General features: G+C 38.8%; 1 pseudogene; it reads right to left on the bottom strand.

Annotated features, from left to right (window-relative positions):
- Positions 1–5,054: 5,054 nt before the first annotated feature.
- On the bottom strand, positions 5,055–6,345 carry LOC149121347 (protein DEK pseudogene; annotated as a pseudogene).
- Positions 6,346–6,817: the final 472 nt, after the last annotated feature.

Raw genomic sequence — 6,817 nt, 5'->3', positions numbered from 1 at the left:
CTGTAATTAATATTTGTTTTATGGTCTACAACATCTATTTTGGTAAATGTCCTATGGATACTTGAGAGTGGGGGCTTCACCTGTATACTTTTGCAGATTTTCTTCCTACTTGTTCTACCATTTGCTTTATAAAAGGTACTGGGATATCAGATGATACTTGCAATTTTTTTTTCTATTTAAAAACTATCTTTTTTAAAAGGTTTATTTATTTATTTGAAAGTCAGAGTTAGAGAGAGGAGAAGCAGAGAGAGAGGTCTTCCATCCAATGGTTCACTCCCCAGTTGGCTGCAATGGCCAGAGCTGTGCTGATCCAAAGCCAGGAGCCAGGAGCCAGGAGCCAGGAGCCAGGAGCCAGGAACTTCTGGGCCTCCCACACAGGTGCAGGGGCCCAAGGACTTGGGCCATCTTCCACTGCTTTCCCAGGCCATAGCAGAGAGCTGAATTGGAAGTGGAACAGCTAGGACTAAAACCGGTGCCCATAAGGGATGCCGGCACTTCAGGCCAGAGTGTTAACCTGCTGTGCCACAGCGCCAGCCCCAAAACTCGAGCTTATTTTAAAACATGCGTTTTGAAACTTTATTAGATGCATAAATTTTAGGATTATTGCATTGTCTTGATTAATTTAACTTCTTGCAATTATGAAATGGCATTTTTATTGCTCATGGTAGTTTTGGTTATAAAATACACCTTGCAAAAGCTCATATTCCTCAGTTTTTATTTGTCAAATGTTAATGTGGCAAATATTTTCCATTTTTAAATGAATTTGTGTTTTTACATTTAATGTATATATCAGCTAGAGAGTATACAATTCATCTTATTTTCTCTGTACTGTCTAATCATTTGACTTTTTATTGAGATTTTAAACTACTTTCTTTTAAAATGAATATTTATATAATTCAACTTATCTGTCACAATATTGCTTTCTTTTAATTCCATATGTTGTTACATGATTCTGCTTTATTTTAGATTACTATTTTATTTATTTTTATTCATTTGAAAGATGTAGTTATGGGGCAGGGGGAGAGAGAGGGAGAGTGAGAGGCAGAGAGAGAGAGGTCTTCCATCTGCTGGTTCACTCCCCAAATGATCACAATGGCCAGAACTCAGCTGATCTGAGACCAGGAACCAGGAACTTCTTCTGGGTCTCCCAAGCAGATTCAGGAGCCCAAGCACTTGGGCCATCTTCTGCTGCTTTCCCAGGCCATTAGCAGGGAGCTGGATCAGAATTAGAGCAGACAGGACTCGAACCAATGACCATATGTGATGCCAGTGCTGCAGGTTAGGGCTTTATCTGCCTGAGCCACACTGCCAGCCCCAGTTACTATTTTATGATTTGGTTATATTTCTATTTTAGGGGGAATTATTAATTAAAATCCTTTGTTTTGATACCTTAGTAGCTGCTTTACCACTGATAACATAGATTTCAATTTATCATAGTCCAATTGGAAGTAACACCCTAGCACATTATATATAATAAAAATACAATAATTTCTCATTGTCCTGTTACACCCTTCCCTCTAGTGTAAGATTATAATTCTCATTAAACTTAGAAAAAAATGCTATTTTTCCTTTCAGATTTTTTCCTCTCCATATTTTGGGGCTTATATATATATATATATATGATTTTTCATTTATTTATTTATTTTTATTTGACAGGTAGAGTTATAGACAGTGAGAGAGAGAGAGAAAGAGAAAGGTTTTCCTTCTGTTGGTTCACTCCCCAAATGACCACAATGGCTGGAGCTGTACCCATCTGAAGCCAGGAGCCAGGTGCTTTTTCCCAGTCTTCCACATGGGTGCAGGAGCCCAAGCACTTGGTCCTTCCTCTGCTGCTTTCCCAGGCCATAGCAGAGAGCTGGATTGGAAGAGCAGCAGCTGGGACTAGAACTGGTGCCCTTATGGGATCCCGGAGCCTCAGGTGGAGGATTAAACTACTGCTCCATGGCACTTGCCCCAGGGACTAATATTATTCACTTAAAGTTTTATCCTAGATTAGCACTGTCTCAAAGATGCACATATTTTTATGATGTGTAATATATGTTAATTTCCATCTAGTATAGTGACAATCACTGGCACTATGATTTATATATTTACAACTGTAGGTTAGTTTTTAAAACAATTTTTATGCTTCCACTTACCTGTTTCCAGACTGATTTTTTGATGCAGTTAAGTTCCTTATAAACAGGTTCATCTTTGCCAGTCTTGTTTTATGATTTGTTATGTGGATCAGAACCATGCTTAGCCTATGAATAATTTCATACCCCTAAGGCAAACACTTTTAGTATTACTCTCTTCACTGTCCCATGACTTAGGAGTTTTTCAGTCTGGCTGGTAGGAATGGATGATTAAGTGCAGCACTACATTGGCACCAGGCAAAATTTCCTGTAATGTCCCACCCACAGTATTTGGGTATTTTCTGAAAGGCATGCACTGTAAATGACTTGAACTAGAATTCAAAGATGGCCCTATACAGTTCCTGGTTTCTTTTTTTTAGATTTATAATTTTTATTGAGAAGATTTCTAAGAATATTTAAAATCAAAGGCCAATTCCCAGGTCCCCTTTGTTGCTTATTCCATTCATTAAACATACTTTCCCTAAATTCTTAATAAGTTTATGAAGAAACAAGTCAGCCTATGAAAACACCTGTTCACATTCAACATCAGTTTTACATAATTCTGTTTTATGATGCATTTTTAAACACTCCATTGGTATATCAAATAATTTTTATAACACATGTTTTAGTTTAAGATTCAGAGATTATTTAATAAACTGATTAAGACAAAAGATAAAATCAGTCTCATTCAAGAGTGGTCCAGCACTCTGGCCTCAGAATCAGCCCTTAAGGCATTTGAATCTGGCTGAAGAGCCCATGAGAGTATTTTAGGCATGGAAAAGCCAAGACACTCTGGAAAAAAAAAAAAAAAAAAAAAAAAAACCAAAACACCCTAAATGAAAGATCTCTGAGAGTGAGATCCCAGTAGAAAGAATGGGCCATCAAATAAGGAGGTACTTTTCTCTGAAGGGAGGACAGAACTTCCACTTTGACTATGACTTTGTCTAAATAAGATCGAAGTCGGCGAACTCAAAAGGCTTCCATAGCCTTGGAAACTCATGATTAGAGCCTAAGGAGATTACTGATGCCATAAACAAGAGTGTCAAATTGTTAAGTCAACAACAGGAGTCACTGTGTACTTACTTCTCATGTGGGATCTCTGTGCTTAATGTGTTGTCCAATGTAAATTAATGCTATAACTAGTATTCAAACAGTATTTTACACTTTATGTTCTGTGTGGGTGCAAACTGATGAAATCTTTACTTAATATATACTAAATTGATCTTCTGTATATAAAGACAATTGAAAATGAATCTTGATGTGAATGGAATGGGAGAGGGAGTGGGAGATGGGAGGGGTGCAGGTGGGAGGGAAGTTATGGGGGGGGAAGCCATTGTAATGCATAAACCGTACTTTGGAAATTTAGATTTACTAAATAAAAGTTAAAAAAAAAAAGAACATGTAGGCCAGCGCTGCGGCTCACTAGGCTAATCCTCCACCTGCAGTGCTAGCACTAGGTTCTAGTCCCAGTTGGGGTGCTGGTTCTGTCCCAGTTATTCCTCTTCCAGTCCAGCTCTCTGCTGTGGCCCAGGAAGGCAGTGGAGGATGGCCCAGGTCCTTGGGCCCTGCACCTGTATGAGAGACCAGGAGGAAGCACCTGACTCCTGGCTTCAGATTGGTGCAGTGCACCAGCCATAACGGTCATTTGGGGGGTGAACCAATGGAAGGAATACCTTTCTCTCTGTCTCTCTCTCTCACTGTCTAACTCTGCCTGTCAAAATAAATAAATAAATAAAATACATGTAGATGTAAAGGCATTTGAGGGATAATACACAGGAAAAAGTGGGTATCTACAGTGAGAAAAAAGACACAAAATATGAATATTCTTATTTATTTTTATATTCATAGCAAAAAAAAGAGTGGTCCATATACTGATCACCTAGAATCGTGATTGGCCAAAATTTCAAACCCCACAGCCCCAAATACACAAATACACTGAATTTCTTTAATGGCAAAGATAAGCATATTATCACTTCTGAGAAATACTTTGTCAGAGATAGCCACTATCGCCTAACATTTCTGGCACCATTACCTGGTACTTTATCATCATTATGAGGGTGGTCAAGTTTTCTGTAAATATGAACATTTTATATGGGCAAAGCAGTTAATAAGAATTATTTCATTTACTAATAAGCCAAATGTGCTTGTATATAACCCCTCTTCCCAAAGTTTTCGAAATTTTGGTGTATTGATTTTGGTCTGTCCTTAATATAAAATGTATCAACAAACATTTTTGCAGAGTTAACACTAAAACTACAAATTGATGACACTTTAAAGGCAAAGCAGGAGCACAGTTTGTCCCTTTAGTGTCCTGTCACTGAATTCTTTCACTGCTGTCACACTATCTGCCTCAACACTGACATTTTATCATTTACAAGTGGAAAGAAACCTACCTGTGTGAGTTTAAAAATTGATCTTCACAAAAGAAATTAAAAACCTTATATACAACAAATTGGTCTTTAAAAATACAGAAATAACATCTGTCACTTCTGTGATGCTGACAACTTGGCAAATAGACACATGCAGGAGAGAAGTTCCAATCTAGTCCTGGACAACTGTAGCATGTGTATTGTTACATGATGAACACACCATCACTGAAGCTTTCCCTCTGACAGAAGAGATGTGGATTCAACATAGTTCATGTACTAAATGCTAAAATAGTCTGTGTATGAATGCCGGTTATAATAGCTTTTGTTCTACCTGATTAAAAGAATGTCTTAAGCAAGCTAATATGAAGTGCACTAGAAACCACAACTCAAGGATCTATATCCTTATATAAATCAAAATTGTACAAAATACAACTATAAAAGAAAGAAATAATTGCTGCCATGCAAGAATTTTAACTAAAAACTGAATAGAAATGCAATTTAAAATGGCAAACTCAATTTTACATTACACTCGAGATAATAAAGGGTCAGCAGGTTTGTCCTACCACAATGCTTAACAAGGATTTAGAAAAGGAAATACATTCTCTTTGCTGGTACAATGGTATAAATCAGATCTTCGAATCTATGGAAACAAGTCATCTCAGTCTCAAGAATTAGTTCTTTAACAGTTGTTTTAATGAAATCTTTTCTTTCAGTTAACTTATAAGCAGGATAATTTTCCTATACCTCTTTACAAATCTGCTTCATTATGACTTCCTCCAAGTTAGATTTGGCCAATAATTTCTTTACTGTTTCCTTTAACTCTTCTTCTGTAGGTGGTTTCTTCAATTTTTTAAATTAAAGGTTAATCATCTGAACTATCCTCAGATTCACTTTCTTCCTTGAACTGTCTTGATTCTTCTTGGCGGTGCTGCTGTCTGCTTTTTTAACATTAGCATTTTTACAGACATTTTACTTTTGCAGTAGCTTTCTGTTTAGGTTTTTCTCTATTAGAAGTCTTTTTCAATGGCTCCTCTTCACTTTCTTTACCTTCATCCTCTGAAGACTCTTGTTTTTCTTTTCATCATCACTACTAGACTCATCTGACAGAATTTCAGGATATTAGGTTTGCTTCGCCTTCCTTGTTGTTCCAGAGCTGTTGCGCACCTTCTTCCTGCCTTTGCTAGAAGTCTTTCTAGAATTTGGCAATGGTTTGCCAGAAGGCTTTGGATGCAATAAGAAATTCAAGATCCTCTTCACTCGTTCACTATTTACGCCTGACCTCTCCTAACCAAGAACCACGCAGATGCTCTTTAACACGGCATTTCTAAACTTTTTCAACATTTCTTCCTTCTTTTTATACTGAATACTTCCATTTTCAAGTGGAAAACCTCTGAATTGACCCACATTCTTCTTCAATGAGGACACTGTGTCTGGTCTATTGTAAAGCAGTTTTTGTAGATTTCTAATTTTATCTGCTTTTTTCTTACTCAGAAACAAATACATCCTTTCAGTTTCACAAAGTGCCTGCCCCGTCCTTGTGCAACTGTAAATGGCTCCCTTTGTAAGGAAGAGACTTGCACTGTCAACCTCTCTACTTTGTTTTTTTCCCTCTTGCCTTCCACCGTGAGACTCTTTCTCCTCCCCTTCATCCTCCTCTTCATCATCTTTCTCCTCCTCCTCTCCTCGCTCTCCTCTCTTGGGCGGGCATGCCAGTCTCCTACTCTGATGCAGTGTTGGGCGGTGGTGTCTTCTCCCGCCGCAGTGGGGGTCGACGAAGAAACTGAGGACCGCGGGTCCTGGCCGCCTGAGGTACAGGAGGCTCCGGGGGCTCCGAGGCCCCAGTGAGAAGGCGTGCGGGCCATGGTCTGGCCGTGAGGCTCGCGCTCCCCGAATCAACAAGTCCTGGTTCTTCCTCATTCCTGCCTTTTCCTCCCCCCTATTCTGCCCTGTGATATGGGACTGCCTTTGTGTTCCCAGATGCTCAGCTTCATCACATCTGCTCAGGGAGTCGGGCAGACACTGCCCCAGTTCCTTCTCCTGTGATTTGGTCTAGAATCTCTCTCTAGAAGGAGCTGTGGAGTGTGTGAGGCCTACTTCATTTCTTTTCTGGCTTTCCGGTATTGGCTTCATTTCTTGAGGCCCATTATTATGAACATTGTGCATAATGCAGGTATTTTTTATTGTTTCATGTAGGAAGATAAACAGCCCTTACTTTATCTTGGTCACAAGCAAACTGCATTTGAGCTTCAGCATGTGTTGTAGATTGGCCAAGTTAATCTTCTCCCTTTTCTTAACTGCTTTGTGCCTATCTTTTATTTTTCAGTCTACTTATCC

Source organism: Oryctolagus cuniculus, chromosome 17 (assembly GCF_051225735.1).
Source record: "Oryctolagus cuniculus isolate XC-2025 breed Fujian yellow rabbit chromosome 17, ASM5122573v1, whole genome shotgun sequence".
Taxonomy (NCBI): Eukaryota; Metazoa; Chordata; class Mammalia; order Lagomorpha; family Leporidae; genus Oryctolagus; species Oryctolagus cuniculus.
This window is presented reverse-complemented; position numbering and strand designations above follow the sequence as displayed.